This window comes from Eurosta solidaginis, chromosome 5 (assembly GCF_040869045.1).
Source record: "Eurosta solidaginis isolate ZX-2024a chromosome 5, ASM4086904v1, whole genome shotgun sequence".
In the NCBI taxonomy this organism is placed as follows: domain Eukaryota; kingdom Metazoa; phylum Arthropoda; class Insecta; order Diptera; family Tephritidae; genus Eurosta; species Eurosta solidaginis.
In genome coordinates this window covers 221,253,401-221,265,631 of record NC_090323.1, presented here as the reverse complement: position 1 = coordinate 221,265,631, position 12,231 = coordinate 221,253,401, and positions in this window count along the sequence as shown.

The following is a 12,231-nucleotide window of genomic DNA, read 5'->3' as shown; positions in this document are numbered from 1 at the left end:
AGAAAGAATAGACCTTCTCGATTCTAAAGTTTTAAGATTTAAAAGAAGTAAACGTGCATTATTGAGGGAAGAGGGCTAGTAAATCTAAGTGGTCGCAGACAGTATTTAACAAAAAACTTTTGAACTCGCTCATTCCTGTTAATTGCAAACTGTTGGAAGGTCGCCAAATGATAGTGGCATACTCGAGATGAGATCATAAAAATGAATTGTAGAGCAATTTAAGTGTATACGGGTCAGAGAACTCTGAACTATTACGCCGAATAAAACCATGCATTGCATACGATTTAGCTATGATAAAGTTTACATGGCTGTTGAAAGAAAATTTGGTATCATAAACCACACCAAGGTCCTTGATTTTATCAACAGTCTGCAGTGGATTGTTGTCAATGGTATATGAACTATTAAACTTTAATGTGCAATTTAGAGGAGGTTACGTGAAAGCATTTACTAATATTTAAACAAAGATGCGATCTAACACACCGGGAATGGAGATAATTAGAAAGAAAACTTTAAAATCATCAGCGTACAAGAGAAACCTAGCATACGAAAAGCAAGCGCTGATGTCGTTGATGAACAGGACAAAGAGCAAGGGTCCACCATCAATACAGGCAATACACCATCTGTTAATTAAATAAGATTTTAGCCATTGTAGAAAAATTGAGTGAAAACCAAGACAGGTATCCAGATGCAAAAGCAGATATACAATACTCACTAAACTCGACTAGATTAGTGACCGTCGAACTCCCGCAACCGAATCACACTGCTTGGCACATATTAGGCTCTTCACTGAAAAGTATTACTTGCCTTTTACAACACATTCAAATAACTTCGAAACAGTAGTGAGCTTTGATATAGGTCTGTAGTTACAGACACCGTTCTTATTTCCAGATTTGTAGATAGGAGTTATCCATGCAAGTTTCCAAGCATCAATAAATTCCCCGCACTGAATTGACATATTAAACAGGATCTCAAGATGCAAAACCAAGGCCGGCCAACCTTTAATCAAGGCACTTGAGAGACCATCAGAATCTGTCTTGACCGATTGCTTTAATGTAGTAATACCACTTGAGATATCGTCACATGGAATTGACATTGAACCGAAATCCAGAGAAGAATTTAAATCAGATGTAAAGCCGAAAGAAGGGGCATCATCATATGATGCAAAATTAGCACTAAAATAGTCCACAAACAGGTTCACTACCGCATTAGGATTTGTAGCTACATTATCTTGGTAACTCGTATATAGCCGTCACTCACTTGCTCATTGAAATCAAACATATATTCGTATGGGTGAAATGGTAAGTTTTGGTAGCATATTTTTAAAAACATATGACATTGTTGTTTCGTTGATTTTGCTGAAATTGCGGCTAGAGCTTAGAAATTTCAGGTTAAAATTGTTCAAGGGCATTTAAGTAATAAAACTCCACTGCTGAATAAGCATTTACTGAACAACACACAAAAAATTCTATTTAAACTAGCAAATATGGATCTATTATATACGAGGAATTATGTTTGTATGTTTTTCACATAGTTTATGACCAAACCATAATTATCTCAATTTTATGTACAAATATTTTTATTTATTTTCGCTGTCGACCAGTTTGACATACCCATAATTACACTTTAATGCACATCGTAACTAATTGTTTATGCCAAAATTTTATTATGGAATTTTACAGTTTAGCATATGCTAACTAGAGTGAAATATACATTTTTATGCTCAGCGTGCTTTGCACACAGAATATATTAACTCTGATTGGCTAACGGTCAGGTATAAAGGAATCGAAACAAGTAAGGGAGGCTAAGTTCGGGTGTAACCGAACATTACATACTCAGCTGAGAGCTTTGGAGACAAAATAAGGGAAAATAACCATGTACGAAAATGAACCTAGTGTAACCCTGGAATGTGTGTGTATGACATAGGTATCAAATTGAAGGTATTAAAGAGTATTTTATAAGGGAGTGGGCCATAGTTCTATATGTAGACGCCTTATCGAGATATCGCCATAAAGGTGGACCAGGGGTGACTCCAGACTGTGTTTGTACGATATGTATATCAAATGGAAGGTATTAATGAGGGTTTGAAAAGGGAGTGGGCCTTAGTTTTATAGGCGGACGCCTTTTCGAGATATCGCCATAAAGGTGGACCAGGGGTGACTCTATAATATGTTTGTACGATATCGGTATCAAATTAAAGGTTTTAATGAGGGTTTTAAAAGGGAGTGGCCCTTAGTTGTATATGTGAAGGCGTTTTCGAGATATCGACCAAAATGTGGACCAGGGTGAGCCAGAACATCTTCTGTCAGGTACCACTAGTTTATTTATATATGTAATACCACAAACAGTATTTCTGCCATGATTCCAAAGGCTTTCGATTTCCCCCTGCAGAACATTTTAATTTTCTTCTACTTAATATGGTAGGTGTCACACACATTTTAGAAAGTTTTTTCCAAAGTTATATTTTACGTCAAAAAACAAATCCAATCACCATGTTTCATCCCTTTTTTCGTATTTGGTATAGAATTATGGCATTTGTTTAATTTTTTGAAATTTTCGATATCGAAAAAGTGGGCGTGGTCATAGTCGGATTTCGCCCATTTTTAATACCAAGATAAAGTGAGCTCAGATAAGTACGTGAACTAAGCTTAGTAAAGATATATCAATTTTTGCTCAAGTTATCGTGTTAACGGCCAAGCGGAATGTCAAGCGGTCGACTGCGTATAAAAACTGGGCGTGACTTCAACCGATTTCGCCCATTTTCACAGAAAACTGTTATCGTCATAGAATATATGCCTGTACCAAACAAATTCCACAAGGATTGGTAAATTTTTGTTCGGCTTATGGCATTAAAAGTATACTAGACGAAGTAAATGAAAAAGGGCGTTGCCACGCCCATTTTGAAATTTTCTTTTATTTTTGTATTTTGGTGCACCATATCATTACATTTTGATAGCTGCTGAAGGTATGAGATCCCTGTGACATATATATCTGTTATGCTTGTGGTTCAAGTAACTTTAAGTAAAATGACACTTTACTTTACACACTAGCTTAAATTTTCCCATCTCTATTTATAAAATTTGATATAAATATTTCTGGAATAGAGACAGGAGCAGAAATAACCCCATCCTCTTCTCAGCGTTCGAAATATAATTTTTGTTTGATCCAAGAGTGATGAAATGAAACAAGATTCGTTTCAGAAAAAAAAAAAAAATGTTATCATGCTTAATGTTAAACAAATTAATTAATCAGCTATTTTTAAATATGACCTCAGCATAAAAAAAACGGAAAATCGCTCACATGCAATGCAACGGAAGTTCGTAAACAGTTTACAAGTCTTCAAATGCACACGCGACGGCGCTGCATTAATGCAACTGGGTGGGCGTAATTCAGTTCACATATGTACGGTCGGGTGAACAAAGATATTTATGTAGTGCAAGCTGGGGCATATTTTTGCTTCGGGTACTTTTGACAATTTTCAATATGTTATGTGAAAACTAAAAAAAAAAAATTTGCCAATTTGCAGAAAAAGGTAGTTATTTGTCTTACGTGTGTAATTAACCGAGTATGTGGGAAATAAATTCTGAGTTTATTCCCTTTTTCATTCTGGGTACAGCAGAATTCGTCGAAAATCAAAAGAAATAAAAAAAAAACAAAAAACCTTCGGAGATTTCAGAATAAATAAGTCACTACACGCTCCAATTACTTTAACAAATCTAGCGCTGGATGTGTGAAAGATTCTGACTGCACGAGGCTAAAAATAGTATTGTAATAGTTAGATGTCTAGGATCTTTCAATTTAAAGATCTCTCACACTCTGAATGGCTCAGCAGTTTTTAAGAAGAAATAAGAATGAAAGATAGAAGCCAAACCGAAAGTCTCAATATTACTTCTTTAAACCCTTAGCTATCATTCAATATTCTTCAAATTAAGTTATCCAATATTTTTTAAATTATATCATTTTTGAATCAAATTAAACTTTTTTTATTTAAAATGAAATGTTTTTCAAATTAAATGAAACTTTTTTATTTCGAATTAATCTTTTTTTTTGATTTCAATTGAAAGATTTTTTCATTTGAAATGAATTTTTTTTTATTTTTTTTTAACTAATGCTTTTTCAAATTAAGTGAATTTTTTTCAAGTCGCTGTGATTTTCATTTAAATTTAATGAAACTTTCATCATTTATAATAGAACTTTTTTCTAAGAAAATTAAAATTTTTTCAAACCAAATTGAATTTTTTTCAAATCAAGTGAAATTTTACAAGTCAAATGAAAATTCTTTTAAGTCAAATGAGACTTTTTTCATTTCAAACGAAAATTTTTCAAAGAAAATAACTCCTTTTTCAAATCAAATGAAACTGTGCTTTGTGTTTTTTAAATTTATTTTTTTTTTTCATTTAGAATTAAGGTTTTTAAATCAACATAATTTTTTTTCAAATCAAATGAAGCTTTTCCAGATCAAGTGAAACTCTTTTCAAATCAAATGAAACTTTTTTTCGTGTCAAATGGAACTTTTTTTCATATCAAATGAAACTTTCTTTCATATCAAATTAAACTTTTTTCAAGGAAAATAATTCAGTTTTCAAATCAAATGAAACTTTTTTTGTGTTTTTTTAAGTCAATTAAGGTCTTTCAAATCAAAATAATATTTATTTTATTTAATAATTTGGGAAAAACTTAAACAACGTGATATCAGGACGGACACGGCGACAGCTGTTTAGATTATAACTTGTCAATCTCCTCAAAGCCTTTTCTCCGGGAGTGGGATTTTAAAAATTGCTCCAAAATAAATGTTTTCATACAATTAAAATCAGTAAGGACAACACCCGCTTAATTCATTCAAAATTATTTTGTTTCAAGTCAAATTAAGCTTTTCCAAAGCAAACTTTTTCAAGTCAAATTCTACTTTGTTTCTGTGTCTTGAAAGGTTTTTTTTTTCATTTCAATTGAAAGTTTTTCAAATTACAATAAATTTTTCAAATCGAACGAAACCTGTTTAATATCAAGTGAAATTAATTTCATATCAAATGAAACTTTTTATATTTCAAAGAAAATTAAACTCTTTTCAGATCAAATAAAATATTTTAATAATTTCTTTTGATCGTCTCAAGTAAAACTTTTTCAAATTAAATCAAGTTTATCAAATCAAATGAAACTTTTTTCAAATCAAATGAGAGTATTTTCCTTTAGCATGAAGCTCTTCCAAATCAAGTGAAAGTACCTAAATTAAAAAAAAACTTTTTTCAATCCGGCTTATAAGATCTGCAAGTTTTTAATCTTACTTTTACATCCAAAATTTGTTGTCTATTAAAATTGCTGATTGGAGAATCACATCACCTCGCGTGCCAATCCAAAAACGCTCTGTCAAATAAAAATCAAGCTATTTCATATTTTGTTCGAAAATCGCCCAACTCAAAGCTTTTACTAAACAACTTCCCATCTCAGATTTTTTTTTCCAAAAACGCACTATATAAGCATAAATTTAATACATTTTGTATAAGATTTGGCAAACATGACAAGACTGTGCGATAGGCGTTCTGCAATCTCATTTGGGTGTTTTTGAAAAAAATGAACTGAAATAGGACTATGAAGATTTTTGTTTTATATAAGAAAACTAACATACCCAGGGGACGTTGTCTCACCTTATATTTGAAAGGTGGACTTACTTTCCCTCTATCACTCTATATATCATCCAATAGACTACAACTTTACTATTGTTTCTTCCATTTCTCCTTCTTTTTCCTGCCCTTTCCTTATTTCCTTTATCGTCAACCTCTCCTCCATCTAATTCTCCCTCTCACTTGCAAGCTCATTCCTACTTCCACTGCCACCCCCATTCTCACTTCCACTCCCTCTCTCATTCCCATTCCCACCCTCTATCTCTTAAATCTAAATTACTTCATATATGGCATCTATATACCCAATATTAGATATCCTCTTCAAAAAATGACAGAGGCATTGAGAATAAAATTTTTGTTTCATTCACAATCTCACAACTGCCTCCACTTCCACGGCCTCTACCGCTTGAACCAAATAACGGCATATATGGAATCAATATACCAAATATTGGATACGCTTATCAAACAATTGCGGAGATATCGCGAATTTACACTTTTGCTCCACTCTCACTCCTACTACTACTATCACGGCCTCTTCTTCTCCTACCTAAATTACTCCATATATAGAATCTTTTAAAAGAATCTACACACATTAGTACCAAATATTGCACACTCCCTTTAAACAATTATATAGCAAACTAAAATATTTGTTTCACTCCCACTATCATTCCCCCTAGCACTCGCACTTCCACTCCAAGCCGTCTTACCCTTCAACCTGAATAACGTCATATATAGAACTTAATTTCAAATATTGTATATCCCTTAAAGTTATTACATATATATAGCGAGTTTAAATTTTGGTTTAACTTCTCATTTTCACTTCCGCCCTCGGATTCACTTTCAATCCTTCTACCTCTACCACTGAAATAACCTCATATAAGAAAAATATATAAAAAAATAAATAAATGTAAGGCGCGATAACCTCCGAAGAGATCTAAGGCCGAGCTTCTCTTCCCATTTGCGTCGTGCTCCTCTTGATTTTCCCTACAAATTGGCCGGACGGGACCTACATGATTTTATGCCGACTCCGAACGGCATCTGCAAGGCAGATGAGTTTTCACTGAGAGCTTTTCATGGCAGATATACACCCGGAGCGCTTGCCAAACACTGCCGAGGGGCGACCCCGCTTAGAAAATTTTTCTTCTAATTGAAAACCCTTATTTCTAAAATTTTTGATTTTTGCTTTGCCCGGGGACCCAGAGCATCTGGTGTGGTAAAGAAAAATATATACCAAAGCAATTATAGCGAGTCTGAAGTTCTCGTTTTACTCCCACTTATTCCTATGCATTTGCTTTAAGAAATGCTACCAAAATGAAGAGCAATACCAATTCCGAGGGGCGACCCCGCTTAGAAAATTTTTCTTCTAATTGAAAATCCTTATTTCTAAAATTTTTGATTTTTGCTTTGCCCGGGGACCCAGAGCATCTGGTGTGGTAAAGAAAAATATATACCAAAGCAATTATAGCGAGTCTGAAGTTCTCGTTTTACTCCCACTTATTCCTATGCATTTGCTTTAAGAAATGCTACCAAAATGAAGAGCAATACCAATTCTAATAAAAAAGTTAAGGACCTACATAATCAAATCAGAGTACTGATGACAGTTGTTTCTTTATAAAAAGAAGAAATAACACAAAAACTTCGTACACAAAGTGAAATATGGAACCAACTCTACTGATTCTTATAAATTGAAACAAAAATAGCAACAACAACTGAAAAAGGTTTTATTTGACTTGAAAAAATTTTCACTCGACCTGAAATTGTTATATTTACAAGAAGCTCTAACACTGCTTGACTAGTCGAAGAACTGTGTGAAATGTACCCCAGTTTCCGCTATGAACATAAATGAACACGCGTGAAGTGAACATGTAGGCTGCGCAATTGAATCAAATATGCACATTCATGGGTATTAAAGTTTACTTAGTAATTAATTTCCATTGCAATGTGCTTCATAATTGAATTATTTTTTTTCGCTTTTTATAAAACATGTCGAAAATAACTGTACGATATGTCGCGAATTTTACACAAAAAAAAAAGGGACAAGTTTAGTATGCGTGACGTAGGCGCTTTCTCGTGCGATTAAAAATAACGTAACAACAATTTAGGAAATGCATAAATCATCGCAACACACACATTTGCATTTATAACTAAAAGCATTTATACTCACGATTGCAAGAATTTTTTTTTCACTGCACGCATCCGTTTACTTATGTTTGCACAGAAGCGAACAGAGTATAATTGTTTCACCTCCTTTCATTCGCTTTCCTCTCAACTCCAATTTGGGAGCGATTAAGTGTGAAATGTCAACTACAAGTGACTGCTGCAAAGGCTTCCATTTCATTACGATTGGCACTTAATGCAGCGCAGTAACATACACATCGAATCAGTTGAAATGTCTTTTGAGACTCAACTTATATTAAAAATTTCGGAATTCTCAAGGCGTGCATACATGCAAGAAACTGCTGATATCCTGATGGTGAAAACGTCCAAACTTTCGTCCATAATTTTAAGAGAGATTAAGAGAAGGCAAAAGGTACACATGATCGACCAAGCGGGAAAGGCGTGGGTACAAGCGCGGGGCTGTAAAGTGTCGAAGAAGTATGTGAGGTCCTCATGGGCCGGCCAGTTCAACCTAACCTAACCTTCGTCCATAATATTTTTTTCGTTTGTGTTATGAGAGAAGAGAACATCACGTCAAAATTTTGTAATGTGAATATAAGCAAATATATAAGAAGGGTTAAATTATGATGCCAGAAAGGCCTTGCAACCAGCTCAAATCAAACATCATCAATTTGTGATTTACACTCGTATCATATGGAACACCTTTCAAAAATGTTCCCTGGTGAAATTATGTTTGTTGTAGCGAATGTTTTGGAATTTTTATCGATATCGGTGGTTCTTTGCTGAATATAAATTCGATAGGTTCCGGTGACAAGCACCATAAAGTTACAAGCACGACAATCTCCTGAATGATTTAATATGACCATATTGAACATTTTTGGTCATCTCCCTTCCACAACCTCCTAGTTCATTGAGGGACTTGGGGTCGCTTGTGCTTCGGCTGCTTAAGAAACAGGATTAATCACGGGTAAGTGAGTTTGAAAAAGTAGCACTGCAAAGCTTCTTGAATAATTTTGGTATTTTAGACACCTCTTCCGATAGGCATATATGCCGTGGGTATATTCTAATCCCCCTACCTGCTAGGAAAGCCTCCTAATCTCTTTCAATCCAGCTTTGTCCCAATTACTTTGTTTTCCAGTTACTTATTAGTTCCCTAGTGTTTTCCCGTCTTATGTCCACAAAAAGGTTCTGAACTATAGCATGCTGCTTTAGCACCCTTTTCGGCCAGTTGGTCTGCAGTTTTACTACCTTCATGTCCCTGATGCCCGAGAACCTACACCGAAAAAACATTGTTTTGGGCTCCTACATCATTAAGTGCTGTAATGCATTTCTCCACAAGCTAAGAATTTTGTAAGCCTAGCTGTCTGACATAATGAGAATACTCCTCGAGTATAAAGCTCTTCGTAAATATTCGGTATCGAAAACTTCTATTGCATGGACTTCTGCCTGAAAAGTAGTGAGCTAGATTTTTTTGGTATCAATTTTTTTTAAAATTTGGCCCATAGATATCAGCTTCCGTTTACCCGTCATAAAATTTTGATCCATCCGTAAACCAGAGCTCATAGTCGGGGTAAGTATATGAATTTTCAGTTTCCTAAAGAGTTCTGTTCACAATAGAACCTCAAAATTCCTTGAATTTCTGAGCGTAGGGGCCATTGCATCACGTAGTGGCTGTACGGGATTTCCTATCAGTTTTCTTATTACTTTCATATTCGTTGTCATGTTTCCGCTCTTTAGCTCAGAGTTGTTTTGTAGTCTTAACGCTGCAAGTGTAGCATTTTGCTCTATTAGAATAGACCTATACCCTATAAAAGGTATTCCCAATAAGGCTTAACTGAATCAGCAGGGACGTTCTCATCGCACCCGCTTTGCCCAAAAAAAGCTTGTCGGTGCAATTTTTTTTTTAATTTTGTTATTGCTGTTCTTTGCGTGATCTTTGGGCTACCAAGCTAAGGAAGCTTAGGTGATTATGGGATTCATGGGATTGAGAAGCGCAATTTACATGCTTCCGCTTCCGTTACAAATATAAATGTATCATACACATATTTAGCACGCGAGGCTCTGGCCACCCAAAGTTCTTTATGGTATTAGGGAGTGGGGGGTCGGGATGCCCTAGAAAGTACAAAACGTTCGAGGTGCACTTTATCACTACAATAAAAACATCAACAAAGTGTGGTTATTGGCTTCAAAATACTATTAAATGTTCAGCCTACCATTTTGGCAAGTATGTTTTGCTATAGAGTCAAGTCTTTTTCTCGCGGATTAGTGAAAGTATTAGTAAACTTCTTCGATATTTCAGATTTCAGAGTCAGCTCCCTATTAATCTAGGCCATTTGTGTGGGCTACAGTTCCTTTCGCTTCTACAATGTGATATATAAGTCGAATTTTGGATATTTTCTAATATCCTCCTTATTATAGCTCGCTTGCATCATCAATGCCATATACATTAGTTTCCATTCCTGAAACTCTGCACCTCTAAGGACAAATTTGCCCTAGGCACTTAAATTTACATATTAATGTCACGCAAACTTACATCAAAAAGAACAAAAATATAAATCAGCATGGTTGAGGCATTATGTGGGCATGTAAAATATGCTGCGTACATACATACATAAATTATACCCATATGATAATAATGTATCTGCAGTTTTTGTTGTGATTACAAGCATATACATTAGACTGAGTCAGCTACATATTACCATGCAAAAAATGCGATTAGTCTAGGATGAGTCGCAAACGAGTATGCGACTAATACCAGTTTCGATCTCTTTGTACGCGTTGAACTGTTCCCTTTTGTTTGAACATGTCCTATGAAGAGACTAATTGTACCCATTTATACCCGAATGGGAACGATAGGACCAATCCCCTTTGTATCCATATGGGAACGAATGAAGACTTATCTATTTTTATCAAAAAGTCTTAGTTTTCGTATGGTACGACCCAAGCACATTTTAAATGCAATATTAAAACTTGCAAAAAAATTGTAGATACGTCTACACTCAGAGAAAAACGCCGTTCTAAATTCCAGCACCACCGGACTCAATTCAAGCTTTTCATGTTCTTACTTTTTTGTTCTTGAAAAACGAACGACCTTTTCTTAAAACAACAACCTTGTTCTTAAACTGACACCATTTTCTTTAAAACAGAACGGCTGGTCTTAAAATATGAACAAATGTTCTATTAATGAGAGCGATATTCTTAAATTAAGCCCAAGAAAAAAAAACGGTGCAATTCGTGTGCACTACAATGTTAAATACAACATTTGGCACCAGCTATCAAGCAGTTGTAATGGCCCAGCGGCTATGAAGTTCATCTTGCGATCGTGTGGCGCGAGTTCGCTCCCCGTCAAACCTTGAATTTTTTTAAAACAATTTTTTATGTTCTATTTTTTTTAACTCTTATTTTTCGTTCAGTTCCATTTACATATGCACAGGTAATTCTCAAATTTGTTATGAAATGTTTTAAGTATATATGCAGATTACGTCTTCAAATAAGAATAATTTCTCAATAAGAGAAATGTATGAGAAAATGCTTATTATGCATTTTTTCTTAAACTTTTGAATTTAAATAACAATTTTTTTGTTATAAATATTTTTTTGATTTTAATAATCGGGGATTGTCCATATTGCTTTTTTAAATGTATGAAAACATTTATTTGAAGCAATTTTTTAATTTTATAATTTATTTAATAATTTGGGAAAAATTTAAACAACGTGACATCAGGACGGACAAGGCGACAGCTGTTTCGATTATTCCTTGTAAATCTCTTCAAAGCCTTTTCTCCCGGGAGTGGGAGTCAAACTCGCACTCCTACGAGCATAGCTTTAACACATAATTGCATACGAAGCATGCAATGTGTAAAAGATTAAAAAATATGCAAAAAAGAAGGCAATTGGGAAAAACTTTACAACAACTAAGGCATGACGTAGCTGAATGCGTTTATAACCATTTCAACTATCGTAGGAGTGCGAGTTCGACTCCCACTCCCGGGAGAAAAGGCTTTGAAGAGATTTACAAGGTATAATCGAAACAGCTGTCGCCTTGTCCGTCCTGATGTCACGTTGTTTAAAATTTTCCCAAATTATTAAATAAATATTTTTTTATTTATGACAAAAAAATTTTTATTAATAAAAAATAAATAAATATATTTAAAAAAATACTTTCCCCTCTTACCAAAGATCAAGCACGAACCGTTCTTAAATTGAGACTGAAAAATGTTAAATCGAACCCAAATCGTTCTCGTAGCGTGAGAACGAAAAATCCTAAATCAAACCCAAGTAGTGCTTGAAATGAGCACAGAAGTTTCACACATCAATACCAAACTGGGTATAAAATACGAACGGTGTGCTTGGAAAAACTGTTCTTAAAACAATCCCATCGGTCACGAGTTAAGAAAAAACGTACTTAGCAGACTTTTGTCAACGAATGTTCTTAATTTTGAACTTGTTTCGTTCGTTTTAGAACGATTTTTTCTCTGAGTGTATGTAAAAAAAATATT